Source organism: Protopterus annectens, chromosome 4.part1 (assembly GCF_019279795.1).
Source record: "Protopterus annectens isolate FY-2018-M chromosome 4.part1, PAN1.0, whole genome shotgun sequence".
NCBI lineage: Eukaryota > Metazoa > Chordata > Ceratodontiformes > Protopteridae > Protopterus > Protopterus annectens.
In genome coordinates, this window is record NC_056734.1 from 651,385,792 (window position 1) to 651,403,169 (window position 17,378).

Genomic DNA, 17,378 nt, shown 5'->3' on the forward strand with positions numbered 1-17,378 from the left:
CGTGTGGATGACATGTGGGATACTGAAGTTTGACCTTACAGCGGGTGTGTGGTAATGCCATATGTAGCATGTTTTTGTGTACTGCGTATGATAAACGTGTTATGTTGTGTACAGCTGTAGCAACTATGCCTATCCAATGTGCAGTACGGTGTTGCCACAACTGTGTCTGATGCTCTGTGCATTGCGTGTCATTGAGGCAGCTACTGACATTACTGAGCTGTGCAACATCTTACAGCAAACATGCACGGCATACATTATGCATAGGTATGTTCCGTGTACATGGCCTACACCTCACCTATGACATGCACATTTCATTACCAACATTGCAGTTATACCACACTCACTAGCATGGATCATCTGCCCTGCTGTCCCACCAGAGGGACCTATGAGAATATGAGAGAGTTCATCAGTGGCCACAACTGTGGCATTGCTACAGTGGGTATGCTAAACTACAGTGGAACAACAGTCAACAGTCACAGGTGTAGAGATACTATTCCAAATATCAGTATTGCATAACACTAGGCAGCACAACTGCTAAACACACAGTACACATCTCACGTAGACATAATCTAACAATACAGTTAACTGTAGTCTACTGATAGGGCATGTTACCTGCTCGCTCCATGTGAACATGCTGGGTGGCTCCGGCCTCCATGACAACACATGTCACAGGTTGTTGCTGCTGTTGTCCGGGAGCCACCACGCTTAGGAGCAGCTCCTCCACTCTGGTGAGGGGGGGATGAATGGCCACCCCACCACCTGTGGCAAGCTGTTGTCTTTGGATATCAGACACACGCCGCCGGACATGTCTAATTAAATCACTGCAGTGATGGCGTACCTGCTCATATGTCCGATTATGCATACCTATGTCATTTACCCGACGAACAAGATCCTGCCACAGTGCAGTCCGCTCCTGCTGGCTGCTTTGAGAAAACAGCATTGTGTACTGCTGCACCAGGCTTTGGACAATTTCATCTTCCTCCGCTGCTGTGTACGACGGGTTACGTTGGTTGGCCATCTGGCTGAAAAAGATATGAACAATATGTGTGAGTGAGTCCTGTGGTGCACTTTAAACCTTTAACCAAAGATATCACTTTACTGACATATATACCATCCATTTGTCTGTCAGGGGTTACACACATTCACTACCACTTATTGGTTCTCAGGCCACAACTGACTAACAGTGCCTGGCACACTCTATATATCACACCACTATACAACAGTACACGGCACACTGTTTGTGACACAATGCACAACCTCGACACAGGGGTATATATATCACGCCAATGCACGAACAGAGATGTCATCCATTGCAATGAATGTAAAGTACAGTTACAGTAGCACCAGTCAACCACCCTAGTCATTGATGCCATAGCCCTGCCTAACATATGTGTACAGTTGTTACTATAGGTGGCATACTGCTGTAACAGAGTATTTATGTTGCTGGATACACATGTATACCCTGTAACACACATATGATTGCAGCCATGGTACAGGCATAATTACATACACATCAGACAAACATACAACGCACCACTGTATGCCAACACAGATGAGCATTACCTGTGTACCATACAGTACTGTGTGCCACTACTTACAAACCCTTATGCCTGAGTTTTGTCCTCTGTGCAGACTACAGGAAACTCACAAGACAGTGTTTCCAAGCAATGTGAACACACACCATACTGTGCTGTTTAGGCCTACAGCTTCAGGTAGTACTACAGTTCCTATGGGAGTTGGATTCACCAGAAGTACCACTCACTAAGCATACATGTATTGCTTTAGCCTACAATGAGACACCATGGTCATCAACAAGGAACTATGGCACATCGTATGCTATACTACTATGTCTGCCTAACAGTACAATACACATCTTTTCCTGTCATCACAGCTAGGATAGACACTACCATGTCAGATACAACTTCACACTAACCTATCACACCTTTACAGACCTTGCACACATTCAGCGTTACACTTATTCAACCTCACATAGCAGGTATCGCATTGAGTACATGTGTGAGTGCATAGTGTCATAGGTAGGTTATATGCTATTGGCCCTAGGGCCTACAGCAGCCTAGCCATATGCTACCCTAGCCTTTGACACACATGTACTTTGATTTCACTTGCCCTGCCAACCAGAACCACAGAGGGGGTTCCTGGGGTGTATTACCAATCTCCCAAACAATCATCAGGGGTATTTATGACAACTGCTAATGAGGAGCCTTGTTTGCTATTGCTAGGTGGTCTATTCCAGTGTATGGCATATCTCTGAGATAGGAACCTATCCCTCCAGCATGTGCTGTTTAGTGAGCTGACGAGGGTTAGGGCCCTAGAGCGTGTATCCCGGAGGGATTGTGATATATTGCCATGGTAGTTGTCACCCAGCTATGGGTGTGACATACCTCTGTATGTCCGGCAGAGGTCACCTCTGTGTGGCCGGTATGCAATACAGTCTAGATGTGGTTTTGTGAGTCAGTCTGCATAGGGCATCTGTTTGCGGCCAGTATTACCCTTTGTGAGGTATGTCTGTGGCCTTTCCACCTGCTGTAGTTGTCATGTGAGGTACATACCACACAGGGCATTGTGATGAGTAGAGGGGAACACTGACCTATATTTCCCTAGATGACACCCCTGTTGTCATGACACATACCACACAGACAGATTACAGGTCTAGTGTGGCACTGTCTTTATCAAAGAGTTGGCTACTGTCCACCTGTGTCCCATGTTCCCTTTTCACACCTTCGGTGTTGGTTAGATCTCTACCTATGTTGCAGTTAATGAGTACAGTGTTTTGGAAAGGAGGAATGGCACTGCAGTATCAACACTTGTCTACAGTCCATGCCTTGGTCACCACACACCTGTTGCAGTACATATGGCCCCATGTCTCTCTCTCTCTATATGTATATATGTATATATGTATATATATATATATATATATATATATATATATATATATATATATATATATATATATATATATACACACATATCTATACACATACATGTACACATCCATTGCTGTACACATAGATGTACATATAGGCACATGTACAGTCCACCTTTCATGGCGGGGATATCAGTTATGCGACAGTTGTGGGATGTACAGTTATGTGAATAAATTGCACAGTGTTGTGCAGAATGCATGTGGGTGTCCTCGGCCCATGTAGCTTTAGCAGGCCTCACTGGCTGTAACACAGTAGATCTGACAAATCAGTCCCACAGCGTTTAACCAGCGCATGACATATATCAGCACTGCATGCTGTTTTCTATGCCACACACTACGACCTACATAAATATATGCACATAACAACCTTCAACGACAGATATCTGTCCACCCTTCACTAACAGTTGAAGTATGTCCCTTGCCCTATGCACATATGCAGATACAGATAGATACGTACTGCTGCCACACATGGATGATTTGCAGTGTGTAGAGTACTCTTCAGGAACATTTACGACATGCCAACACATACATATGAGTTACATACCTTACCTTTGTATTTCCCTGCTCCGTCTGTTACAGTTTTGTAGGTTTTTTTTTTTGGTTGGTTGTTCGTTTTGGGTTTTCTCCCTCTGTTTCTGTTTCTGTCTCTGTTTCTCTCTCTGTTGTCTGTCTCTGTCTGTGTGTGTCTCTCTCTCACTCTCGCTCTCTATCTCCCTGTACATGCAATGATATTATTGCATGTGTGAACAGCAGGTACAGCCTGCTTTTCTAGGTATCTGCACTTGTGTATGTGACAGCCTCTGCACCAATTGCTGCCCACCATTCAGTAATTGCATGCAGCCTGCTGTGTGCTGATTGCATTACTCACTGTGATTGGAGCCCACTGCTATAAAATGCTAGGTTAGGTAGGTGTAGCTCTTTCAGATTTCCAAGGTGGGGCCCATGCTTGTTTGCTCTGGACACCATTGTGTCAGTCAGAAGGTTGGTATATGTCTCTTATCTGAAGCTAGGGTTGTAGCCAGTGATATGCATGTTGTACTCAAACCTGAATGTTGCTGCTTCCAGTACACACTTCTCAGTGTAGACATGTACTCTCCCCTCCAAATACTAACACAGGATACATGGGAGTATGTACTTTCTTTCTGAATTAGACATTTAACTGCCATACAAATGTGGCTAGTGCACTGTATTCCTGTGGCACATGCAGTGTTTGTGAACTGCTATACTGTAATTATTACGTTACTCACCTCTGAACAGTTTGTGGTTTGTTTGTGTTGACATTAGCACAGGCTGCTCAACACAACTGGACATATTTCAGTACTGAGTATGCCTACCTACACCCTGGTTTTTGCCTGAATACACAGGTGTGTTGTACCTTTGGGTAGGGGTGCAGAACTGCAAAGAGCATTTTTTATTATCATGTAGGTTTATCTTGCTGAACATACAGGATTGCTGTGTACCTGTTAGTCTATCAAGTTAAGTAGTCTGTCTGCATAGCTCCTACCTGTGGACATATCCAGATGGTAGCTAGAGGTTAGCCTATTATACTTTGTCTGAGCACCACACCAGTCTTTTCATAGGTTCATAGATTCATACTAGGTTATCTGCCCTGGGACATTTGTAAGCCTACCCGAGTGTGTTTGGCTTTCGCCACCCTTACATTTGAGTTTGCTGTGCCCTTTTTTAAGGTTAGTTTACTGTGCCTCTGTCTAGTAGTGACACAGAAGTAATCCCAGGGGTAAACCTACGATCTCCCATCCACTCATCAAGATTCCTCTTGAAGAGAGTCAGTGAGGTGCCCTGCCTAACATTGACCAGGATTCTATTCCAAAGTGAAGGGAGCCTTTGGGTTATGAATCTGTCCCTCCAGCAAGTTCTACTTATTTCTGTGCTGAGGTTCAAGTCCCTCGAGCGCGTGGTTCTAAGGAATTTAGATTTTCTGAGGCGGAGCATGTCCATTAATTCTGGGTTGGACATAGCTTTGGCACATTTTCACTGGCACATTGGCATTGTCACAGTTGGTTGCTATAAGTACATGGCTACATCCTGTGATATTTCTGTGTTGTACTCCTACATAAGGGCATTCTTGTAGAACTCCTTCCAAAGCTATTTGCAGAGTGTGTAGCAGCAGTAATGCTGATATGCCTGTGTGTTTCTGCTTCTGCCAGGCCTCAGATACTCTCAGGTATGTATTTGAATGGCCTCAGTGAAAGGTACATATATGTTAGATACACCTGCAATATATTACAGACATATTGCAGTTGAGACTTTCTTGGGAATTAGAGCATATGTATACCTACACCTTTTCTGACGTGCAAGCAGTGTCTACTCTCACCTATTGAGGTTATTCATTACGTGTGATTCCACACTTGTCTGCCTAAAGTTAGTACTTTCCAGAGTGATTCAGTGGGGCACAGCTAACATTTGTTTACAAATCAGGGACATCCCTGTAAAGCAGTCACAGTTGGGGTGTCTGGCCTCTGCCCTAATCAACTTTGCCAGTATTTATCCTGGTCTGATACTGTGTGGTGTTTGTAAGGTGCTACTGTAACATTATTCCCTGCTTGGATGGCTGGTTCTCGTTTCACAGTCATGCCATGCAATTCCACAACAACTGCTGGTAAAGACCCACAGGACAGGATTTGTGTTATACCATTCCTAATCTCCATTTGCATTCCCTCATTGTAATGCATGATATATTTATGTCAGCACCAAGTTATTTGTATATCTGCTGTGGCTAAGTGGTAATTCATGCAGTCTGTTGTGTCAATGGTCTGGGGTTCGAGACTGGCAGAGGTCTTTTCTTTTGCTGCTGAACAGAACATGGGCCCTACCACAGAGTGACTAAGGTACTTTTAAGCAGTTGTAAGCGGGTTTGCGTGGGTTTGCATGATGCTTAGCGATGCTTAGCTAAGTGCACACATGCACACACTCGCTTAAACCCGCTTACTACCGCTTAAAAGTGCTTACTCCCACTAACCTCCGTGCTAATTTCTTTTAAAGAAAAGAAAATGGGGAGATAGGAAAGTGGTGAAAAAGGGGGCACAAAGAGGAACAGGCAGTAGGTAAACAAGCTTGGGATGTGCTGGATGGGTGTAGGGAAGGCCCATAGCTGCCCATTTCTTTACCAGCAACAGCTGTGCGTATGCAATAAATTTGGAGTGAAATTTGAAAAATTCCACCCCTGGGAGAGGGGTGAGGACAACAAAGTATGTTGTATTGCCAATTATAATTATCAGTTTACATGTCCAGTGGACATGTGTGCGAAATGGGCAGCTATGTATAGGGCGTAATTTTTTTGTGGGTACAGATTGCGCTTTTTTTTTTTTTTTTCAGGTGAGAGTGGAAAGTGAGGTAGAGGAAGTAGGTATGTTTGGGGAGGTAGGTTGGGGAGGTAAACAGACAAGACAGACAAGATGCATACAGGGGCAGTGTATGACACATGGGGTGGGTGAACACAATTGATGAGGACGGATGTTTGGAAATCGCAAGCCCATGAGCCCACAGATGGTAACAGTGGAACTGAGATCCCCACCCATGGGCAGTCACCACTGCACCTTCACAGCCCCGAGGGTGGCTGTGCTGGGGGCTGTGTAGGACAAGCAGGCTCACCTGTGAGACACACCACTCTCACCTTGAGCTGGCTTAGGGGATCAGTGACTGAACGCTGGATCTCCCTACGCACCACAGCCCGGACCCTTCGAAGGGTGACAGGTGGCCCTCCCCTGCTTGCATGGGAGGGGCGAGCCCCATCCCCTGCAGCACTTCCACCCAAAGGTGGCACAGGACTAACGGAGGAGGGGAGCCCGGGCTGGGCACTGGACCTGCTGGTGCCAGGTGCACTCGCCAGCTGAGGAGGGACAGGTGGGTCCGCTGGGACCGGCCTTCCCATACGTTCTGTGATTAGGTGTGTTTAATTACAACATAAACAACAGCATTCCAGATTAGTTGTAACAGCATGCAGTAATATTCCCATTAACCCAACACACCAAGGTTCCAACAGTTGAACAGCAAGCATAACACATATATATTGAACGGCAGTGGATATTCCAACAGCATGCAGGGATGTTTGGTAGCAACAGGCCACCATGATTGTGGTGTTTGAACAGGGCACACACATCAACGTGAATGCAAATATTTATAGAACAATAGGACATATGTCCCAACAAATATTTAAGATTACACATACCCACTGAGGTGTGGAATTGCATGGTTTATGCACATACAGTAGGGTGTAGAAAAAAAACTCAATTAATATCTTATAATTACTTTTAGTCTACACTACATTCCTAGTGACTGCAAGTGTATATCCCCTACATGTATTATTACACTTGCCACCATGCATTCGGTTGTCTAATGGGTTTGGCTAGTTCAATATATGTCTGACCTATATCTGACATACTAACTGTCCAAGATGCAGATGTTACTGCTACATATTCCTTGATTGCATTTATATTTCTTTATGTACATATCTGGATGTATTCACATGACATTTTCACTTCTATTTGTACAGAACCCTGCATTTCTTGACACACATACATTTCTGGGGAACAAATTAACATGCTACTCGTATGCAGATTTACTTATGCATGCCAGCCAGTAACTGACTGTTGAAGACTGTATATATGTTTCACAGCTACTAGCACTTCCATCACCCACTTTATATGGGACTGCACAACTCTGGGTTGCCAGCACTTTTTAAAACAGTACTATTTGTATAATTCAAGGGTACAACAACATTTCAAACTAAGTGACACAGACACACTCCGGGTTTTAGACCTTTATTAATGACATTACACACTTTTCCACAGGCTCACTCCTTTATTTGTTATAACGGTGCATATGGAAGACATATTCAAGACATATTATACCTTTATTAATAGGTTAGAACACTCTTTCAGGCTCACTCACTTATTTTATATGACAGTACCTGCAGAGATATTATTCCGGACATATGTTACCTTTCTTAATGGGTTACTACACTCTTTTTCTGGATCTCTGACTTTTTATCTGACAGTACATGCAGAGGACTTATTCAGGCCATTTATGGCTGTATTATTGGACTACAACACTTTATTTCATGCTCTCTCCCCTATTTTATATAACAATTCATGCAGAATAATCATTAACCTGCCTGGTGGTGCAGCCTTAGCAGCCTATCTGCACAGGCTTGCTGATTCGCAGCACGGTCACCTGCAGCTGTAAAGTAAATTAAGGGATATTGAGACATACCTATCCATTATACAGAATCAATTATCAATTCATACATACTGCATTCCATGGCTACCTACTCAGTTGTGGGGCATCCTGCATCCCACGGGCCTCCTGTATCCATTGGTTCAGGCGGTCCTGCTTCCATCTCTTCAGGTCTGCATGGTGGTGACGGACCTGCTCACCAGTCCGAGGAATGCCTGTGACACTGGTGAGGTCATGAGCTAACTGGTTCCAAGCCTCTGCCTTGTACTCCATCCCTTGGAACTGGCCCTGCAGGAGTCTTGACTCATGACAGTGGACAAGGAGCCAAACCATGTATTTCGACTCCTCGATGCTCCAACATTGCACTCGGAAGCATGTACCCTCTCCAGCACCAGCCATTCTAACTGCAGATGTGAGCTACAATCAGTTATGGGAAGTATTCCCACCTATGGGGCTTAAATATGCTGCATTTCCCACACTTTTTTGTGATTGGCCATTTTTGAAAATTCTCAGCTGACTGCAGACCTGCTTAGTAATGGTTAATCTACCATTACTAAGTATATATATGTTAACAGTGGCTGTTTTTCCTAAGTTTTCATGGCTTAGTGGTCCTGTACTTTGATTATGATGCACAGAGTCCTGGGTTCGAACCTTGTCATTCATTTTATTTTCATATTGTCCAGACAGGCTAGGGGGAGTGGCTGCATTTAAGCAACTTTGCTCTATGTTGCTCCACAGTGCCCTATGTCCGCGCAAACACATTGCACTGGGTAAAGTGCTATTAAACTATGGGCAACTCTATTGCGCTGGGTAAAGCGCTATTAAACTATGGGCACCTCTATTGCGCTGGGTAAAGTGCTATTAAACTATGGGCAACTCTATTGTGCTGGGTAAAGCACTGCTTAACTGCAAGCAATTATATATCAGGATCCTTTAAAAATATAATATTTTGTTCACTGATACATTGGCCATTTCACTGCTTTTTACTGATATTTTAATCATATTTGTCAGGTATTATTCCATGTACTGATTTAAAACATAAATAAGAAGGGGATTGGTGGGACTCGAATCGTGAATGCCTCTTCTTTGTGCGAACGCTCTACCATTACGCTATTGCTATTTGGTGTGATTTGCATAAACATTCTTTCTTATGCTCTTCCATGTCGGAATTGCTAACTACAGCTAAGCAATAGGCACACCCACGCACACACGTGCAAATATGGGCAGCTATTTCGGGAATTTAAAAAAAGTAAAATTAATTTTTTACTTTTTATAACTGTGATTGGGAGTTACAGTGTCAGGGAGTGTGGTGTTGGGTGCAAGGACATTTGAGCGGACTCGCTCTTGTGTACTTTCATTTTCCTTTTCCAAACCTTGCAGGGGCGTGGACATTTAGACTGCTCAGCAGTCAGACACGCCCCCTGCATACCTACCTGGTCCATGTAAGACTTACAGTTCAGTCAGCGTGCCCTCATGAATATTCATGGCATGCTGACATCATACCGTTCAACTGCAGCCTCCGAGTAAGACTTATTAAGTCTTACACAGAGGATTCTTGAATCCGGGGGTTTAACATTTTTAATAAAGCACATCCAAAGACCAGCAAACTTATCTTTATACTAGGCTGTTTGGGTAATTTGTTGATGAGTTAACATTTCTTTCAGTTTTTGCAAATGTGACACTGAATGCATAAATGTTTGCCTTTGATATTTGCGAAGTCTTTAAAGAAATGAATGAGATAAATTGTTGACCACGATTGGAGGCAGATGGCATACCTTGTAATTTAGAACCAGCTTAGTGTGAATCACTTTGGTTAACTATCACTGTGTATGTTATTTTAAATTCTGTGACTGGTTTGAAATTTGTAGTAGTCTGCATGCCTGTGCTTGATATTTACTCTGCCTAATGTGTGTGCCAGTGCAGGTGCACATATGTGTGTGTGTGTGTGTGTGTGTGTGTGTGTGTGTGTGTGTGTGTGTGTGTGTGTTTATTTTTTCTATATTTATTCAGGTATATATATATATATATATATATATATATATATATATATATATTGTGGTCTCCGCCAAATGAAAGTCAGTCAAATGAGATTTCAGTCATATGAAGTAGACCCATATATATATATATATATATATATATATATATATATATATATATATATATATATATATATATATCTATATATATATATACATACAGTATTACTGAATTACTATAACATTGAACCACAAAACATTGAGACCATAACATCGAAAGTTCAGAACACTGAAAAATTAGAAAATCAAAATTACATAACAATGAAAATTTAAATAATTGAGTCTTATATCACTGAATGTGTTACATGATTATGGTGTAAAGTGTTAATTTTGTGGTATCACTTTAAGAAGTTGTAGTATGTAGAAAACAAACATAGCAGATGGTATGTTTTGTGGTTTACGAGAAATTGTCAGGTTGTATAATAAATGTTTATCAGATAATGGCTAAGCATCTTTGTGTCTGAGTGCTGGATTTATTAGCTTGAAAGAAGTCATGTTAGTGTTGTGGAAAGTGATGGGATAAGTGAGTACTGGAGTACGTTTTTATTTTGGCAGCATATACGTGTTGTCAGGAAAATAGAGGTACATGTTTGAGATATTATTTGTATATTCTGTATGCAGATTGCAATAGAGTGGGGAATGGGACATTTACCTTGTAGTATGATCTTGGAGTTGGTATATTTAATTTGCAGTGTTGACCATCCCCTCCTGACCCACATTCCATGCCGATTAACCACACTTATTAAGTCCATGCATAGATCTTATTTTGTTTTGAAATCACCAGCTGCCTCTGAAGACCTCTAAGTCAAAAGCTAACTCTTCCGACAAGATGACATCAACTACAGTCACAATGACCCTAATAACATTCAAATGTTACTGTCAGCTGTGAAACTACTGATTCACAGAGCTCCACAAATGCTGTAGGTTGTATACGAAAAGCATCGCTATTAGCAGACACACTGGTCAGTTAATACAGCCCTGTGACTGCTTGCCAGATTTAGATGCCTGGGTAGAATAAATGGCAAAAGAGGAAAAAGTGGAAGAATGGCATGCATCCATGAATTAACAGCCTAACTAAAAACAATAGAATGAGTAAAACAGAAACAAGGACACACTGAATAATTCACAGCCAAGAACCACAGTAGTTTCAGTGTGCAAGGCACCAATAAAGGCTGTCCCTCCTCAGTGAGCAGTGTGGTTATGAATGTAGTCGCAAATAAACGTAGCACCACAGGTCCAAAGGATTTTTTAATAAAAGGCAACAATATTCGTAAGATTGAGCACTTTCGTCTCCTTACAGGAAACTTCATCAGAAACATCAAAGACTAATTGCACTCAGTTTAAATATATGGAAAGGGCATTTCATTGGTTTAAATGCACAATAAAACCTACCCATAAAAACACATTTAACCCTTTGCTGTTAATATTGTTATAGGAACAAACAAATACATATAGGATAATATAAAGTATAAAAATGTACATGTAATTGTATATAAAAATGTATAACTTAATTATGTTGTAAGATCAAAGAACAATATTAAAAAATAATATCATACATTTTTTGTTGATTTTACTTTGGTTTTAATTTTAACACCCTTTATTTTAGGACCGGAGCCAAAGAAACATGGTCATTTAATCTGGGAAACATACAGGCATCTAAACGTAACTGCCAGATCATTTCCCTGTATTCAAGCCTGCTTTCCCAGTCCCCTCCCCTATCACTAGGTTCCACATATTCCAGGACCCAAAATTTATAGTCAACTGCAGTACACCATGTGACATGCCTAAATAGAGCGTTAGTCTCTCTATTCCAACTTATATCATACATATGTTTGCAGATATGTTGTCTTAAATTATGCTCGGTTTTACCAACATAGAATGTCCAACAGGTGGTACAATAAACCAGTTATACCACACCTTTGGAGAAACAGCTATAATAACCCACAGCATTCAGTGTATATGGGATACTAGGAATCCTTAAGGTGTTGCAATTTGCTAGAAAGGTAGATTGTGGACATCTTCCACATTTGTGGATACCTGTCTTTGTAACCTTCTTGTTGTCTAACTTGTATCTTTTCTTTTCCATAACCTCTCCTTGAGATTAGGATTAAAATGTCCAATCTATTTGGCATTCTCTTGAACATGTCCCAAAACTTGTTGATGGTATTCTTTACTCAACTGGTGTCCTGATTAAATGTAATCACCAAATAAGGTGACTTAGAATATTTCGTGTCACCCAATTGACTTTCGTGATTTGTGGTTTCTACACTTTGAAGGAGGGGTAAGTATGATGTCCCCGTCCTTCTAATATTTATACTTTCAAGGGCACTACAAGACTGCCTGGATATCCTTTCTCTATGAAAAGTGAATAAACGTACTCTAATTCATTAACAAAGTCTTCTCTCAGATGTCATCAGGGCAACTCTTACCATCTGACCCTTTACAATGTTACGTTTCTGAAAAAGAGGGTGATTGCTATCATAATGAAGACAGGAATTGGAAAAGCAGTTTTTCCTATAGACTTTTGATACAAATCGGTTGTTGGGGAGATCTTTTTTGATATAAACATCCAAATAATGTACTTCATTGATACCTATCTCATAAGTAAAGGATAAAATTTCTGTTGTAGTATTCAAAAAGGTCATAAAGGGGGAAATTAAGTCTTGGGGACCATTTCAAACAATAAATATATCATCCAAAAAGCAGAAATATTTCTGAATGAATTCACTGTATAGTGAATCAAATACAAAGTGGGTTTCCCAGTAAAGCATCACAATGTTAGAAAATATGGGTGCATGTGAGGAACCCGTGGCTCCCCCATCTAACTGATGGTAAAGTTCCCCTTGAAAAAATAGGAAATTGTTTTTTAGGACTAATTCCATGTTTTCTAGGACTAATCTAAAGTCATTAGCAGATAGAAATCCAAATTCTACCAACATCAGTTCAAACCATTCCAAATCTATGGTGTGTAGTATGACTGAAAACAGATCTTTTACATCAATTGTTAGAAAAATACAGTCCGATCCAAATTCTAAGTTCCCCATCTTGGTAAAAAAATCCCAGGAATCAACCAATATGTGCGGATGCATATTACAGAATGGTTTTCACTTGGTATCTACAAACATAGCCAATGTTTGTGTTTTGGATCCTTCAGATGTAACAGTGGGCCTTAGGGGTGGATTAAGGAAGTCCTTGTTGACCTTTGAGATATCAAAAATACCTGGGATATAGGAACATGTGGAACATAGTGATAGCCGAGGGGACTGGAAAAGCAGGATTTAATACAGGGAAATGATCTGGCAGTTACATTTAGATACCTGTATGTTTCCTGGATTAAATGACCATGGGCACAGGAAAATAATTTTCTTGGATGGCGAAAGCCAGGGTACCTTTTTGGCGAGGCTTATATAGGCCCTAGGGCCAATAGCCTAGTACCTACCTATCTATGAACCTATGTTTCTTTTGCTCCAGCCCTAAAATTAAGGGTGTTAAAATTAAAAACAAAATTAAATCAACAAAAAATGTATAATATTATTTGTTAATATTGTTCTTTGATCTTACAACACAATTAAGTTGTACATTTTTTATATACAATTACATGTACATTTTTATACTTTTTATTATTCTATATATATATATTTGTTTGTTCCTATAACAATATTAACAGCAAAGGGTTGAATTGTTTTTTATGGGTGGATTTTATTATGCATTTAAAACAATGAAATGCTTTTTCCATTTATTTAAACTGAGTGCAATTAGTCTTTGATGGTTCTGATGAAGTTTCCTGTAAGGAGACGAAAGCGCTCAGTCTTTAGAATATTGTTGCCTATTATTAAAAAATCCTTTGGACCTGTGGTGCTACATTTATTTGGGACTACACTGCTCACTGAGGAGGGGCAGCCTTTACTGGTGCCTTGCACACTGAAACAATAGAATGAGTGTTATAATTTTGTGAAATTTCAAAAACACTGTATTATTTATAAAACTAAAAGAGTGAAAATATTCAACAGGAGTAACAGCCTAAAGGTCAGCTTGTTCATGCAAAATCCCACAAAAGTAAGTATCAGTCAAATGGAAAATCTGCTTTAAGCACTGTGCGATTTCATTGATTGGCTGCAGTATTTTCATAACTCTTTACTGTAGACCCACTCCCACCACTGTTGATGAAGCCTCCCCATAGGTTGGCATTCTCTCATTAGCTGATTGCTTCTGCTTACATGATTATAATGGGCATTGCTTGGTTTAGTAGCATTTATTTAACACATAATACAGTTAATCATTTTATTTTCTGTCATTTAAGCTAAAGTTCTGTCTCTATTTTTCTCTACAAGGAAGCTCCCTGCACCCAACACATGCATGCACCATACACCAAAAGAACATTTTTTTTTTTTTTTTAATTTTAGGCAAACTGAAACATGGCATTATATCCAATCCAAATTTTAGAGAGTATTCCTGCTAAGGCAGTTTTGATGCAAAGTGGCAGTGGTGGGTTATGCTCATTCGGCACTAATAGCCACTCAGACTTCTACACAAAGTTATCTTTCAAAACTTACTGGCAATAGAGCAGCACTCCATGAAAGAGCTCCACAAAAGAAAAAAAAAGTTAATGAGCAGTGGCAGGACATTTAAAAAGTACTACAATTATCAGTTAAATGATTAAAAATATTGGGTGTGCCATCAATGGACAGTAAAAATACTGGAAACAGTAATAATGAAATGAAAAAGAAAGGTATAAGTACTGATCATTTCCATTCAGATTCATGTTGACTTGTTCAATCACTTTTCAGAAATTATTTCCTTAACTTCAGTTCTGTCAAATCAAAAGTTTATTTTAAAAGCATGCAAGCATGCTTGCCCCCACACATGACTTTCCTAATGCATATGGCATGCCACATGCAGTGTGTATGCTTGCTAGGTGAATACTATGCAAATATCATATCTAGTACTCTTTCTGTGGATCACCCAAGGAGTCAGCCAAAGCATCTTCAGCCACTTGCTGCCATCCCTCTGACCCTGTACCACCAACACCCATTCAACGTGTTAAACTCAGATCATCTTGGTCGCAGTAGTGTCTTCATTCATCTGTGCTACAATGACAGGTAAGATTCCAAGGGCTTACATATATGAATATACCTTTACTATCAAGACTAATGGCCAAAGCTCTCAACCTTCCATCTCCAAAATGAGGAACAGTAGACCTCCTATAATGTGGAACAAATGGGAAAAATGTGGAATGCATACTAATGCCTTACTAACAGCTTCAATTAGAAAGGTTATATAATGTTTAATATATGCCAGTTTAACTTATAAAAAAGATCTTTTAAAGAATTAATATGATTCTTTTCTATTACCCATGGATATCATTTTAAAACAATCCTACCACTGAATGTGTGACGGACCTTTTCAATGTGGAACTTTTGAGGAACATGAACTTTCTAACACCCCAAATGAGGAACGTTCCTCATAATGAGGTACACTTAAGAGGTATGCTACTGGCCACAGTAGAGTTACCATGATTATATCTTAATTTCTTTTCACAGCATTTTCTTTTTCTCTGCTATCAGCTGTAATCTTACTAACTATACACACCTTATTTATTCTTTTTTTATTTACATGTTGGTTTTAAAACTGCTGTTATAGTCCACAGGTTTTAAAATATGAATAATATTGCCTTTTTAACTTTACCTAACTACTCTTCTCTAAAATATTTATGGCATGGAAGTTCCAAAAGTCTTTCTTTATAGCACACGCACAGACACACACACACACACACACACACACACACACACACACACACACACACACACACACACACACACACACAGACGCGCTCACTAACAAAAAGACTGCTAGGAAGTATTTCTCTGTGTTATTTTTTTTTTTGTGCTTCCATTTTTGGTTACATGCAGCTGATCATCTGCTGTTTCTAGGACAACTCCACATTATCTCCCCTACTAGACCTGCCTTAGTGACCACTGTGTTGACCCTGACTCATGTCTGGGGCCAGAGAGGAGAGGACCCTGCTGCCATGGAGTGTTTTCTACTAATTCCTCATGCTGTGTGCAACTGCAAGCTCTCTGAGGCTGGAATGTATAATGGGCATCATTGCTGAACCATCCCCTACTTCTGCAGGAGACTGTCATCAGCAGGATGTCCCACCCATCCTTAGGCATCATGCATGGTTGTTTCAACAGCCTCCACTAGGGAGTACTAATGCTCTTCTTGTAGACAGCAGATTTACTAGGGTGATGCGGTGTAGCTCTGTCATGCTACAGATTTCTGAGTAATACATATGAATTTTGTACATATACTGGAGCAAAACTGCAAGGGTTACACATTCAGAAAAGCTGCACAACTCTACGGTCATATTCAGAATACCAGGAAATGTACTGCAGTACTACCTTCAGAGGGCCACGCTCTTGCACTGTACTAACATATATTAAATATATATATAATACTCTGAATGCAATTATAAATACCAAATGAAAATAAATGGGACCACAACTTCCCCTAGAAAGTCTCTCCATTAACCATTAGTAAGAAAAAGATCATTATTTTATATGTATATAATAAAAACATCAAGATATCAGTTAAGCAGTATAACTGTGCAGACAAGCCAAATACTTATGATATATTTGTGCTGCCTTTATTCTGACCCCTTCTTCTCATTGAATTAGAATCAGCCATAAGAAATCTGACTGGCCTTTTTGCAACCATACCTAGCAGGATGTGGTGAATGTTGCCAGTGTTGTCGATTGTCCAGGGCAGAAATTATAAACAAGTTCAATGCCTGCCCACTGACATGATTAATGCCGCCAAAGTTTGTCCTGCCTCTTTGCCTTCCACTTGAGCTGAGGGTGACAGGAGGGAGCCTGTCAAATGAAGCACTTTTATCAGAAAAGGAGGAGTTTCTTACCTCTCAGCATATAGATCCTGAGTCATGCAGAGACTATGTTGGCATCCTAGATACTGGAACTGAGGATGAATGTCCACAAAATTTCTCCATTGGAGATGGTCCATGTGTGTATGTCTTTACATGTGCAGGTTACTGCATGCAGGGTAAATTTGTTGTGCAGTATGGATTAAATACAGTATCAGTTTTCTTCATAGGGCCATCACGACTTCAGAGTAGAAGATCACCAATACAAGGTAAGGCACCAATTGTTAAGTCCTACCACTATAGGCGGTAGTGTTCATTAATT